This window comes from Malaclemys terrapin, chromosome 9 (genome assembly GCF_027887155.1).
Source record: "Malaclemys terrapin pileata isolate rMalTer1 chromosome 9, rMalTer1.hap1, whole genome shotgun sequence".
NCBI classification, from domain to species: Eukaryota; Metazoa; Chordata; order Testudines; family Emydidae; genus Malaclemys; species Malaclemys terrapin.
In genome coordinates this window covers 28712811-28727287 of record NC_071513.1, presented here as the reverse complement: position 1 = coordinate 28727287, position 14477 = coordinate 28712811, and the positions used below count along the sequence as shown (strand labels likewise).

The window sequence follows — 14477 nt, the reverse complement described above, 5'->3', positions numbered from 1 at the left end:
ATGTACATTGTACATTTCTTAGCAGCAGTTTAAAACCAGTGAAGGGCATAAAATAGTTTAACTTTGTACATGTCGTCTGAAAGATTGGACTAATGCCCATGATGAGATATAGTACCATGTGCTGAAATCTGCTGCACTGTCTTCCACTCTATTTTTAACTGCACACAAAAAAAAGTTCTCTCTCTCCGTTGCACTTGGGCTGCACTGTGTCCTTGACTCAAAGAAGTGGAATCTGAGGAAAAAGAATTCTAGCTCAGGCATGTTCACTACTAATTGTGAGTATGAGAAGTTGTACGACAGGTGGATGAGTGTCACAGGAGAAGAAACAGAAAAGAAAAAAAAAAAAGAGTTAGTTCCAGCTCAGGCAATGGTGATTGCCTGACCCACACACAAGTGAGCAGGAAGAGAGCTATTTCAAAAGAAAGGCCTGCTACAATAATGGGGCCTCAGCTGTCGGAAAGTGTCACAATAAGTGTTGATGGGAAAAGCAGCAAAAGAGACTGAAAGATTATTTTATATTATATCTATATAGATAGATATATAGATATCTCAAAATCTTTTGGGGGAAATTAGCAACAGACAAAGCTGTCTGCCAACAACTGCTGCAGCGAGTTTTACCATTACAGCTGTGTGACAGAGTACTGAGATCTGACAGGTGGGTCAGCCCCCTGATCACGGTCACCTCGGTTCCCCCTGTGATGACTGGTTGAATAATTAGCTAATCTGAAGGAGAGGCTGGGGAAGGTAAGCAACTGATGAGCCCTGAGCTGAACAACTTGGTAGAAGTCAGGAAGGACATGTTTGTTATGAGGAAGAGGAGTCCAGGGGAAGATGAAAGAGCTTCCTAGAGCCAGAAGGGCTGAAAGATGTAGGGATTTAAAACTGTAGTGTAGCATTGTGCTGGTGTGGGTGGAAGAGTTTAGAATAAAATGCAGCCTGAACACTAAAAAAAAGTGGGTCTGAGCAGTTTCTGGGGCATCAGAGGACTGGGACAGAACATAGCCCCGTCCCTGACTGCCACACCCATCTCCTGTGACCCCAGACTTTCATCTTAATCCTTAGACATGTCCTGACCCACCCAGGCCAAAAAGAGGGACCCAGGGGACATTGCCACTTCATTGGCTCCAGCTAAATCCCACACACAACCTGGGATATGAGAAAGATGGACAGACAGAAAGACACACTTTTGTTCTTTTCCTTTCCCACTTTATTTCTCTTTCCTATCCCTCTCCTTTTGCCTTCTGTCTAAAGGAAAGTCTGGTGTAGCCAGCAAAGACTGTATATTTTGCAACACTGCTGTAACCTCTGACCAGAGAGGCAGCTAAAAGCAATGCTTTAAACAGATCGATGCTGGTACAAGTTTACTAGGTCTTGGAGCGATAAAACCATGTGGCTATGCCTATATTTTTCCAGCAGTGAGACTGCAAGTAAGAGTCAATACGAGAGACAGGAAATGTAGCATCTACCTTTGCTATTCTTTTCTTTCTCCCCCCTTTGCATGGGTTGGTGTTGTTTTGCGGTCTAGGAAATGGGACTGGACTTGAACAGCAACAGCAGTATCTCCACCCCATCTCAATGAAATTCAGCAGGGACAATTATTACCACCTGAATAACTGTTAAATGCACTGGTTCCCTTCTAAAAACTCTCCAGCTACAGGGGAAAATGAACAAGGAATGTTAAAATGAAAGCCTTAGCTAACACTTTACATTTAGCAACAGAGGGTCCTGTGGCACCTTTGAGATCAACAGAAGTATTGGGAGCATAAGCTTTCGTGGGCAAGAACCTCACTTCTTCAGATGAGGTTCTTACCCACGAAAGCTTATGCTCCCAATACTTCTGCTGGTCTCAAAGGTGCCACAGGACCCTCTGTTGCTTTTTACAGATTCAGACTAACACGGCTACCCCTCTGATACTTGACACTTTACATTTAAAATATTTTAACTGTTTTTCCTTCTTTCCTGTATCTTTAATAAAAGGTTTTAAAGGATTTATCATGAATTTGCCATGGTACTAAGCAGGCTGAGGTCTCTGCATACCAAACCAGAAACCGTGTTTAAAGCTGTTTCATGTTGGACAGTTACAGGGTTGTGGTAACACCTTTGATTCTTTGTGTTCTTTATTCCATCCGAGGGTATGTCTACACTACAAGCACCACAGCAGCAAAGCTGCACCACTGTAGCTATGTTGCTGTGGTGTAGACACTACAGTAACATAAGGGTTTTTCCCATCACTGTAGTAAATCCACCTCCTTGAGAGGCAGTAGCTAGTTCACTACACTAGGGGTTAGATCAACCTACCTATGTTGCAAAGGATGTGAATTTTTTTTTTTTAAACAGCCCTGAGTGATATAGTTAAGTCGACCTAAGTTTTATGTATAAACCAGGCCTATGTACAATCCTTACATCACATAAATCAGGAAGGAAACACAGTTTCTTAAGATGGGGATACCGAAAAAAAATTCCAAAACTACTTTGTTTAATAAGCATAATAAGCTTTTGACTTCTGTAAAGGAAGACCTTAAATAGATGGTGGAAGCAAAGCCAGACAGGGTCTCAGAGGGAAGTGTGGACTGTAATGTGATGGCAATAACTGGTATGAGCATGATGCCAGGTTTGCAGAGTAGACATTTTGACAGAGGATTTTTTTCAAAAAATGCCTAAGTGATTATGGAACCAGATTGCCATTTTCAAAAGTGACTTAGGCACTTAGAAGCCTAAGGCCTTTTTACTTTCATCTGACTTTTGAAAATAGGACTCATTCTCCTGAATCAATTAGGTGCTTTGAAAATTCTACCCAGTGTCTAGCAAATCAGTATAGTTTGTCTGCATCCAGGAGGTAAACCAGAGGCTTAGATTAGCTGTAATGAAGCTGATATGCTCCAATGAAAGAGAGAGGGATATCCTGGCCCAGTAAATACATTTAGAAACTGGACTGTACACTGTACAGTAGGTGAAATGGGCCAAACATATGCCCCTGCTCTGAAGACCTTGCAATCTAACAGCATATGGGGTATAATAAAACCAAACAGAACAATCACAGAATGGGTATTTCAGCTGGAACACTTTAGATAGAGATTTTAAATGGAATTTTTGAAAGCAGAGGAGGAAGGCACTTTGCATAGGTTAACAGGAAGAAGCATTTTCTAAAGCTATGGGGAAGCATGAAAATAGGTATGAACCAGGCACATGCATAGGAGATGACAGGTGAGAAACAGGGAGCAGAACAGATTGCAAGAATAATGGGTAAAAATGTTAATGGGGATGGCATTACAGAGAACTTTGAAAATGAAATTAGACAATTAAAATGAATCTTTTTTTGTTAAGCAGACATTCCTGCTGGCATTAAACAAAGGAGATGAACGGAGTAAATCTTCAAATCCTTAGAGGAAAAGCAAATTCATAACAAAAGAAATTAGGAGTTGTCTACATAGGGACACTCAGGAAAATTAACTGAAGGTGTGAATTTAAAGTGGATTAGGTAAACCACATTAAACCCCTGTGTGGATGCTCTTATTCAGAATTATAGTTGCCTTAAATTAGATTTATTTTAATGTTAAGCAAAATCAAATTAAGGCCACTTCAATTCTGAATAAAAATATCCACAGGGGTTTAATGTGATTTAACTAATCCACTTTAAATTCACACCTTTAACTAATTTGGATTAGTTTTCCTGAGTGTCCTCTTGTAGACAATAAACCCTTAGGTTGTCTGCTAGGACACCAATGGAGATGGACTGAGAAGTAAGGTGGGGAGGGGGCGGGGAAAATCAACTCTATAAAACAAACAAAGTCCTAGGTAAAAGTATGACATTTAAGGAACAGGAATTCCCACTGGAGGTGATTTTGCTGATAGAAAACTGCCTATAAAATGATATGTTCTGTTATTAAAATGCCTGCATTCAGTGTCTGTGCTTAAAGAGAGGGGAAGCTGCTCAGTGGAACAGTATTTACAGCTTCTGGTTTACCCAAGTTAGCACGGATGCCAGGAAATATCCAAGTCCAGTTACAGCATCCAAGCAAAACTCAGCAGTGGGAGGAGAGAGAGCATCAATAATAAACACAATTTGCAGAATACAAATGTCTAGACAACCATACGCTCTATTTTACTAAAATACCAAACCACCTAGATATTAAAGCAATGCCACCTTTCTAATGCAGTGAAATACCCAATTGTGCAATGGAACATTAAATATAGTGTCTACGTTTGTTAAATCACCACACTTCGTTATATATTACAGTTTAAAGTAAACCAGCCTCTGTAACATGGAAACCGAGAGGATGGTTGCATTGTTGTGTTTATTCTAAATCAGGGTGTTTTTATAAATCTTAACTTTATTCTGAATATATATATTAAGATTATGCAGCACCACTAATCTACCAAGACATGACAGAAGTCAGAAGCACACTCAGGAAGAGTCTAGGTGAGCAGTGAAAAGGATGTTTAGCAACCATAAAAAGGACTTTTTTGATTGTTCGTTTCTTTTAATTTTAAGGTGAAATGTAAGGCTACATTGAAAATTAAGGATCCAATCGTGCAAACACTTAGGCGCTTCTGTGGGACTACTCACATGCTGGTGTTTTGAGAATAAAGGACTAACCCTATTGCTATCAAGGTCAATGGAAAAATTTCCATTGATTCAGGGGGACCACAATTTGATTATAAGGTTAGCCCCAAAATAGGTACTGAATACCCCTTTTAATGTTGCTTATCAGACCAATACAAGTCACGGGGCAATGTAACACAGGACAAATGTAGCAATGGTGAATTCTGTGATGTTTTTAGCAATCCAGGAAGTACTAGTAGATTTCAAGGAGGGAAAAAATAAATTTAAAAAACATTTTAATTTCTTCATTGAAAGCAGTCTATCATCTGGTTAGTGGGGGATTTGAGCACATTTCTGATTTTATCTTAATTTTCATTTTGTTCTTGCAACTAACCTTAAACATGATCAGTGCCTTATATCTGGCAGCAGTGTCCAATGGGTGACAATTACATAAAGTGAAAACTGTTTTCCAATCAAAAGATATTTTCAATAAAATACGTTTCAGGAAAATGTACTAGGGAACAATTGAATGTTTACGCCTTTTTTAGTTATTAATGGTTTTTTTCCCCAGTTTAAATTTACAACTTTAGGTCAATCTTAAACTGATTTAAGGCTTTAGAATATAGTTTTCGGTTAATTTTTTCCCCCTAAAAAATAGATAACTGGAGGAACAAGAAGAGATAAATTGGCTAGCATTTGGGTAGAATGTAGTAGGTTAGAAAAGATTTTTTAAAAATGCATTTTTATTAAGTGCATGAACATTTGGTCTGATGTATAGTCCATTGAAGTCAATGGAAAGATTTCCAGTGGGCCTTGGATAAGGTCCATTGTGTCCATCTTTAAGTACTTACCTCCTAATAATAAAAAATGAGTATTCAAGCTATAATATTAAATGGCTATAAGATTCATCAAATCAAAATAAATTTCTCAAACAAAGAAAGGTCACAAATCCTCAATGAGGATTATGGCCATGCTAAACTTCATCTTTCAAACTTCTGCTTTTTGTGCATTAGTCCTCTTTGAAAAGAAGTCCGGTTTTTCATTCCAGTCCTAGTCCCACCACAGAAAGTCCAAGTCTCCCCCACATTCTCAATCTCCTTGCCCAGCTAATCCCAGTTACCCCTCTGGCCCTTAATCTGATCTCTTTTCCCTCTTCCCAGCCCTCTGTTTCTACCACATGTTCCCCATCCCCACTAACAACCAGACCCACTGCCCTCCCCAGCCTCCTTGTCCAATCTCAGTGTCCTCCCCACCCCAGCTTCTTGTCCCAGTCTCTTTGCCCAGCCAGTCTCAGTTCTTCCTATGGACCCTAGTTCCTCAAGAGCTCGGACTCCTCCTCCCTCCCACCCACAGGTTCCTAATCCCTTGCATCGCCAGCTCCAATCTTAGCTGCCCATTTCCCAGTCTCCCACCCCCTGCCAGCTCTAGTCCCACCCCCAGGATCCTTGTCCCAGTCTACTTCCTCCACTCTCTTCCAGCCTCTAGTCCAGCCCTTATCTTCTCTGCATTTGAATTAGCTTCCTCATCCATACTATCCATGCCCAGCAGAGGCATCATTGGAAGTGTAAGAAACACAAGCTCACTGTTCTCAGTTCCAGTGCCCTGTCATGGCCATTTTTGTCTAAATCATGAACAATTGAAAACAGGATTATAATGGAACCTGTTGTGGTGGTGTAACCAGCCCCACCTACAATCTAGCATTTGCTTTTAATAGTCTGATATATACAAATGTCAATTTTAAGTTGTACAAGAAACAACTTTGTACAATTTCCTGTCACTTGTTAATAGGCAAGTGATTTGCCTGGCATTATATAAGTGAAAAAATGAAGACTGAAGTGAATGAAGTCCTACCTTTTTTAAAATCAAAATGACAAAAGGAAGAAGCTACAGGTCTTCTGAATTGTTGGGCCATGATGTATCATGAGATTAATGAATATCATTTCCAGAAAGTCTGCCAGAAACTAGAACTGATCTTAAAGCTGGTTCTGGAAGACAAATGTCACGTACAAGGTGCATCACATTTTCAGATACAAGTCCATACCCTTTGCTGAGTCACATTTCACAGCAATCTTAATCTGTAGTTTTGTGAGTGGTGCTGCTACTGTTGTACCAGCTGCATTTTCCATACAAATGATGAAATACAGAAGGGGCTGCACTTGCCCTTCGTAATAAAGGTTTTTAAACCTTTCAGAAGCTACATCTGTTTTCTTTGATAGAAATACAACAGCAGCCTGCAGCCATATTTGAAACAAGTGTGGCTGAGGCATGAGCCAGCAATGCTAGATGATTTTAAAAGCAAGCACGTATCTAGCTCCCATTTACTTGATTATGTGCTTTCAAGTTCCAGGAGATACTGTGGCAGAGTTGAGACTGCTTTGGCACGGATTCTGTGTCATTATGATATTTATTTTAAAGGGGCAAGGTTTCTGCCAACTGTGAGGCAAGCACTTGTATCCTCATGCTGCGCCTGACTCACAACACACACAGCTCTGTCTCTTCAGAGAGCCACACTGGGCACTGCTCTATTCCATTTTCACTTCTACTTACCCAAGTGGCATTTTAAGATTACACCCCAAGCACTTTTCTTAGAAAGTAGATATTGAAAGATTTCAATAAAAATTAAAAAAAAAAAAATCAGAAATGTAAATTGAATTGAAATAGCTTGGATCCAGATTTTGCCAGAATTTATGGGCATTTTTAATCCACTGTTTTGATTCAGGTCCAACACAAAATATAGGAAGCAACAGAGGGTCCTGTGGCACCTTTAAGACTAACAGACGTATTGGGAGCATAAGCTTTCGTGGGTAAGAACCTCACTTCTTCAGATGCAAGTAATGGAAATTTCCAGAGGCAGGTATAAATCAGTATGGAGATAACGAGGTTAGTTCAATCAAGGAGGGTGAGGTGCTCTGCTAGCAGTTGAGGTGTGAACACCAAGGGAGGAGAAACTGCTTCTGTAGTTGGATAGCCATTCACAGTCTTTGTTTAATCCTGATCTGATGGTGTCAAATTTGCAAATGAACTGGAGCTCAGCAGTTTCTCTTTGGAGTCTGGTCCTGAAGTTTTTTTGCTGTAAGATGGCTACCTTTACATCTGCTATTGTGTGACCAGGGAGGTTGAAGTGTTCTCCTACAGGTTTTTGTATATTGCCATTCCTGATATCTGACTTGTGTCCATTTATCCTCTTGCGTAGTGACTGTCCAGTTTGGCCAATGTACATAGCAGAGGGGCATTGCTAGCACATGATGGCATATATAACATTGGTGGACGTGCAGGTGAATGAGCTGGTGATGTTGTAGCTGATCTGGTTAGGTCCTGTGATGGTGTTGCTGGTGTAGATAAGTGGGCAAGATCTTCACCAAGCATTCTCAAAACTACGATACCCACACAAGGAAATAAAGAAACAAATCAACAGAGCCAGACGTGTACCCAGAAATCTCCTGCTACAAGACAGGCCCAAAAAAGAAACCAACAGATCTCCACTGGCCATCACCTACAGTCCTCAGCTTAAACCTCTCCAACGCATCATCAGTGATCTACAACCTATCCTGGACAATGATCCCTCGCTTTCACAGACCTTGGGAGGCAGGCCAGTCCTTGTCCACAGACAACCTGCCAACCTTAAGCATATTCTCACCAGCAACCACGCACTGCACCATAACAACTCTAACTCAGGAACCAACCTATGCAACAAACCTCGATGCCAACTCTGCCCACATATCTACACCAGCAACACCATCACAGTCCCCTCTGCTATGTACAGACTCCAAAGAGAAACTGCTGAGCTCAAGTTCATTTGCAAATTTGACACCATCAGATCAGGATTAAACAAAGACTGTGAATGGCTATCCAACTACAGAAGCAGTTTCTCCTCCCTTGGTGTTCACACCTCAACTGCCAGCAGAGCACCTCACCCTCCCTGACTGAACTAACCTTGTTATCTCCATACTGATTTACACCTGCCTCTGGAAATTTCCATTACTTGCATCTGAAGAAGTGAGGTTCTTACCCACGAAAGCTTATGCTCCCAATACGTCTGTTAGTCTTAAAGGTGCCACAGGACCCTCTGTTGCTTTTTACAGATTCAGACTAACACGGCTACCCCTCTGATACAAAATATAGGCTCACTAAAGAAAATCATGGGCCCGGTTTACATTGTTATAAAAGGAACTGGTTCCCCATATGATAATGTAAACAAAGCTGACCAGTTCTGAGGGTGGTTGAACCTGGTTCCTGAGGAGAGGAGAAGAAGTGAGGTGAGGATATCCTTGCCAATGGGGAGCTCATGTAAATGGGCTTTCTGCTCCTCCTCCCTGAGCTGATCACCACAGACCTTGATTTCTTTTCACCTTTCTGGGGCCAAAGATATGGCATTAGCCACTTGTGGTGTTTAGATGCTGCTTGTAATTATTAGAACTGGGAGCACTGGCTGTTGGGAGTCTGAAAGGACAGGAAACAGGAAGGAGGGGGGAGGAGTTGAGGAGGCTGGGAGAGTTACAGGGTGTGCTGCTACAGCTTGGAGAAGAGACTTCCGCTGTTAATAAAGTTCTGTTAAAGTTTGTTAATACCTTGCGTGGTGGATACAACATTTTGGCGAGGAGGATGGATCTTCTGCCTCTGAATCCACCTGCACCCTTTCTGCAAAGCCCAGGTGAGCCTCCAATTGCTTTAACTGCCTGGATCCATATGTTTGAGACTTATCTGCTTGCAATCAGTGCTACAGAGATTTCTGAAGTAAGAAAGTGTGCTCTGCTAATCCACTGCCTTGGAGCAGAAGGGCAGTGTATATTTTATACTTTTCCCCTTGCAGATGATAAATATGAGACTGCACTCACTGCATTAAAGAACTTTTTTGTGCCAAAAGTGAATGTAGTAGCTAATCGCTACAGATTTCGCCAGCGTGAGCAGAAACCAGGGGAGACTATAATGCAGTATATTGCTTCCCTGAGGAGTCTGATTGCAACGTGTGACTTTGGGAATATGGCAGATGAGATGATTAGAGACCAGCTCATTGAGAAAACCACCATGCTTCGTGTAAGAGAATGCTTACTTCTAGAACCACAACTTACACTAGAAAAAGCAATAACCATTGCTACTCAGATTGAGTCAGCTACAGCTGAAGCCAAAATAACGAGCAAAGATGCAGGAGGCCCAGTCCAGGCTGTGACTCCTTTGCAGAAAAGTTCACTATCACTGTAGACAAACAATTGCAAAAGGAAAACTAATGAAAAGCCACTGAATCAGCAAATGCAAAATACAGTAAAAGCATGCTTTCGCTGTGGATCCCCACAACATCTTGCAAACTACACAGGATGTCCAGCAAAAGTAGCTCAGTGCAATCATTGCAAAAAGATTGGGCATTTTGCTAAAGTATGTCGCAGTAGCCAGTTCCATCAACAGGGTGCATGCAGTTACAATACCAGATGTTACTGTGCTGAGTGTAGACAAAATCACTTCTGCACATATTCCAGAACAGATAAAGTGCACTGTAAATGTTTCTGCCATACCCTCAAGCAAATCACACTCTATTCAGCTAATGTTGGACACTGGCTCAGCAGTATCTATACTACCCGATTCCATCTATTTGCATTACTTTAAGATGTGCCTCTTACTGAACCCAAACTTCACTTGGTATGCTATTTGCAAAACCATATTCCAGTACATGGCTGCCAGCCAGCAATAGTTACTTTTGGTGATTGCTGTGTAACTGTGGAGTGGTACATTGTCCACAAAGGCACTGCTATCCTTGGCAGAGATTTATTAGCTGCTTTAAATCTCAGGGTAGTTAATGGACAAATTGATCTTCCTCAGCAAAACACTCTTGCGGTACACACACCAGTTCCAGCTGGGACCCAACTCCAGGTTGAGGAGAAACTTGGCTGTGCTTATGGGTTTCTGCATAAAGTTAAAATGCGGAATAATATGATGCCTGTACGACAGAAATTACAGCGTTTACCATTTTCAGTCAGGGAAGCTGTTTCAGAGGAACTTAGAAAACTTGTTCAAAAGAACATTATTGAAGAGATTAACTCCTCAGAATGGGTTTCACCTTTAGTAGTGACACAGAAGAACGGTGGAGACATTCACCTTTGTGTGAACTTAAGGGAGCCAAATAAAGCTATTGTGATTGACAGCCACCCTCTTCCTCACATAGGAGAAGTATTTGCAGAATTCCGTGGAGCAAAGATATTTTCTACTTTTGATTTGCAGAGTGCATACCAGGTTATGTTGCATGAAGATAGCAGAGACTTCACAACATTTATTACACGAGGGACTATTTTGTTTTAAACGTGTTCCATGTGGTCTCGCATCAGCCCCAAGTGCCTTACAAAAATGATGTCATTGATTCTGAAGAATAAACATGGAGTTCAGTGCTATTTGGATGATATTATTGTGTTTGGAAATACTACTGAGGAGCATGACAATAACCTGCACTCTGTACTAAACTGCATCAGCAAAGCATGCCTCAAGCTCAATAGGTCCAAATGCAAATTTAGACAAACTGAACTCTCCTTTCTGGGGCATACAATTTCACAGGCTGGACTAAAACCTGATCCAGATCATATCCTGGCAATTTCAAATGCTCCTCCAACAGATTTGGTCGGTCTGATGGTTGCTTCTCCTCTCCTGGCCTCAGCCTGTCCCTCTACCTCACAATTCCAAGAGAAAGTTGTTCTTGACTGTGTCGAGACCTGACTCAAGAAACTGCAGTTTGGTGTCTTCCAAGAATCAGGCCACTTACAAGTGATTCCGCACCAGCCTTCCCACAAACATGCAATGGAATATAGGTGAGATGCAAATCTTCTGTCCATATTTCAATTCCAAGAAAAATGGCACCTTGCCTGCTGGAAAGTGGGCAGCCAGTTAACAGATTTTTCTGAAGTCTTCATGATGCTGTTGCACTGAGGCTCAGTGTTAAATTTAGATGGGATTCAGTTGCTGAGGGGTTCAGCCATAAAAAAGGCACAGACGGTAGATTCAGCCCACTGGCACCTCAGTCAAGAACTTACAGACATCGGAACCTGCATTGCTTGTGCTGAGCCGGATTTACTACTGCAACACCAGTCAGCACTGGGGCAAAACAAACCTGTAACAGGATAGTCTAAATCTAGCTCATTTTTTCTATTAGCAGGTGAACAATACAGTAGTTGCCAAATTCTGCTGTATGATAATAGGAACAGCAGACAGAGGGATCAAAAAGCAACATCACTATAAATGCTTTGATGCCAAACTACTAATCTTTGTGTTGACTTTGCTGACAATTCCTACAAAAACCCCTAAAAGTCAGAAGGAGAGTAAAACCCACTTGATGTTCTTACCAAAAGGGAGTGAGATTTTGCCCTTCTGCTCTAGACAAGGTATCCATCCTTATATTCTATCTCTCACCACTGTATCTAGGAGCTCACGTTAGGACACCTAAATGTCAACCCTACTGCCCAAGACGGCCAGAAATTGTGAGACTCTCCTTAGCAAGGAGAGGCAACAGGATTCCACACAGTTCATATATTCTTCCCCCAAATGCACAATTCCTTAGATTTGCTTATACAGCTTCAGAGGCTATTAGGAAGCTGTTGTAGTATCTGTACCACAGATGCACAAACAGCCAGAATTTGGTCCTTATAGACTGCCTGCAACTTTATTTATAATAATTACTCGTCTACAATTTTGCTAACATTTTGGTATGATTAACCATGTGATACCTGCTTACAGATGATGCGGTTCCACTGATTTCAGTGAAATATGGAAGATATAATGCATACAGCCATAGGCCATAGGTCATGACCATACAAATTGTAAAATATAATAAATAATAATAATAAATAAAAGATCCCAAAGCCTGGGTAATTCTAGATTACATACTTTACTTAAAGCAGTTTGGTGGAGTTAGTGCTGGCAGTTAATGATTGACTCAGTTATGAGTCAAGATTCCTCCAAAAGTCATTAACTGCTAGGAAAAATCCTTAACCCAGTAATAATTATTGTTATTATAAACTGAATGAAATTAGTAAATCAAGAAATAAGAAACAACCAGTATCTGTTCCATGGAGAGAGAAGCACTTTTTTGCTCTGTTTACAGGGGCCCAGTTTTATCCTACTTCTTAAAGGCAAGTAAGATAGCCTCTGGGAAACCAGTCTTCATTCTGAACTCTATCAGGTTTATATTATATGTTGATGCCAAAGAAAATGATTACGGTTGCCATTATTGAAATGGAATTATGGTTAGAAAGCTTTATTGCCTACCACTTTAAGTGCAGTGTTAGATTCACATCTAAATAAAACTGCATGATGTAGAAGTGTTGTTAGCATGTTTTAGATTCTTATATTTGCCTTTTGAATCTTGACTGCAAATATGTTGGCTTTTGATCTGAACTTCCCTTGCGTGAGCCTAAATATTTATAGGAAACAAGAAACTAGCAAGAATTTCCTAATAAAAAACAAAGCGTAAAGTGTTTCAATCTGAATAGATTTGGATTTGTTTACAGCTGCATGAGATGTATTCATCTTTCTATTTTCAGCCAATTAAGGGACCAGACCCGTAATTTTTGAGAGTACTCAGTATAATTCAGAACAAAAGGATAAAGTCAGATTGTAAAATACTTTAAAAACTATTGTGTGTTACAAGTAGGATGCATTGAAATATCAAATTTTCATAAACTAAGACAAATTTAAGTTTTCACCAGAGGACTGAAGCTTTTTACAGCTAACCTCCAAGCAGGGCCAAGCAGTTGGGAACCACACTCATCAGAACTGGGACCACAATCCTAACTGATACACACAAAAGATTGGAAACAATAAATAAAAATAACTAATGCTCTCTTTGGGGTTAAAAAAATCCCAGGAACCTTCTAAAAAGAAAAAACGAGATCAAATGGGAAACTTTTGCAGAACTATTTTATGCAAAGGGTAATAAAATAAGTTATGAGAGGAGTGAGCAAAGCAAACAACAAATATAGTTAATCAACACAGTTTTCTTTCTAGAGGAGAAGAAAAAGAGGAAAGTTGGATTAATATATTTCAAAGAGAACCAGGCCTGGTGGGCTCTTCCTATTTTTAACAATTGTTTCATGTTCCCAATCTTGCAAGTATTACCTCTAAAGGAGCTGCTTCCATATTTGCTAATCATTTGTATTTTTAGTTGCTGCATGTTTGCAGCAATGTAATTTTAGTAGATCTGAATAGGGATAACTTGAGAGTAAATACATTTAGCAAAATGAAGTAGGATGTTATTGATTGGCTGAGGCTTGATGAAAATGCGTAGTGTCATTTGTGATTGGAACTATTTCCTCCCAGTGACGGTACTCTCAGAATTAGAATGTAAACGTGGCTGCTTCCACCTCTCTGAACATGTATCTGCAAATAACCACTCCATGTTGGTCAGAAGCCAGTCGTAAATGTCCTCTCTCCTTCCCAGTCATATATATTGTCATAGACAATGAAAACACCAACAGCTTTTAGGCAAGTATCATGGTGACAAAGCTGTAAAGGAAATGTTTTCTCTAACAGCAGCTTCCAGTCCACAAATTAATATCCTCATGAACTGAAGTGAGTGTGAAATGGATTAGGGGGTTACAAAGATCTCCTATTAGTGGACGCTGCAGACTTTGGAAGTGCTAAATGAGCAGGACTGCTTGGAGTAATTAATTAAACCACAGGCCCATGGAAAATTCAAGCAAAGGCAAGGCAAAGAGCATATGTAGCTTGTAGTAGTTAATTCTACAGACCACAGCAAAATTTCACACACTGCTTCTCCACTAAGAGGATTTAACGAAGAGTGAGTTACAACTTGCCTCTTAATTATCCAGAAATGGAAGCCCAGTGCTTCTATGCTAAGAGGATTGTATAGGCAGAGTAGGTAGCAATTTGCATCTTCATTTTAGCCAGGACTCTAAACACTTTTTTTTGGAGGGATAAGAGGATTTGTCAGGTAGCTTTA

At 40.4% G+C, this 14477-nt stretch overlaps 1 protein-coding gene and 1 long non-coding RNA gene across 3 annotated transcripts in view; one reads left to right on the top strand and one right to left on the bottom strand.

Moving 5' to 3' along the window:
- The window catches only part of LOC128843372 (connector enhancer of kinase suppressor of ras 2-like), a 530962-nt gene that overhangs the window by 389697 nt on the left and 126788 nt on the right, over window positions 1-14477 (bottom strand). The gene's annotated exons all lie outside the window — the stretch shown is intronic.
- The window catches only part of LOC128843373 (uncharacterized), a 236307-nt gene that overhangs the window by 204509 nt on the left and 17321 nt on the right, over window positions 1-14477 (top strand). Inside the window, exon 1 of one of the 2 annotated variants that reach the window (XR_008446236.1) lies at window positions 189-275. The exons of the other annotated variant lie outside the window; for it this stretch is intronic. This is a non-coding gene — a long non-coding RNA (uncharacterized LOC128843373). Of the gene's footprint in view, window positions 1-188; window positions 276-14477 lie in introns of those variants that run through there. 2 annotated transcript variants of the gene reach the window in all.